Genomic DNA, 266 nt, shown 5'->3' on the forward strand with positions numbered 1-266 from the left:
CAGACTCTTCGCAATTCCAACCTTCTAAAATCTTGCGCACGTGTATGACTTCACTGTTCAAAAGAAACGCGAGCGGCCGGTATTAAAAAGCGACACGCAACTTAAAGTGACCTTCACTTTGGCCCACACTATGCAAAATCTGGGATATTTAACTTTAATATCTCAGATTTTATACTTTTAGTATAAACAGATACCCTTTAATATCTTGTATATTGAATAGTAGATATTAGATATTATGCCGCAATATCTATATATTATGGTTAAAT

Source organism: Belonocnema kinseyi, chromosome 10 (assembly GCF_010883055.1).
Source record: "Belonocnema kinseyi isolate 2016_QV_RU_SX_M_011 chromosome 10, B_treatae_v1, whole genome shotgun sequence".
NCBI classification, from domain to species: domain Eukaryota; kingdom Metazoa; phylum Arthropoda; class Insecta; order Hymenoptera; family Cynipidae; genus Belonocnema; species Belonocnema kinseyi.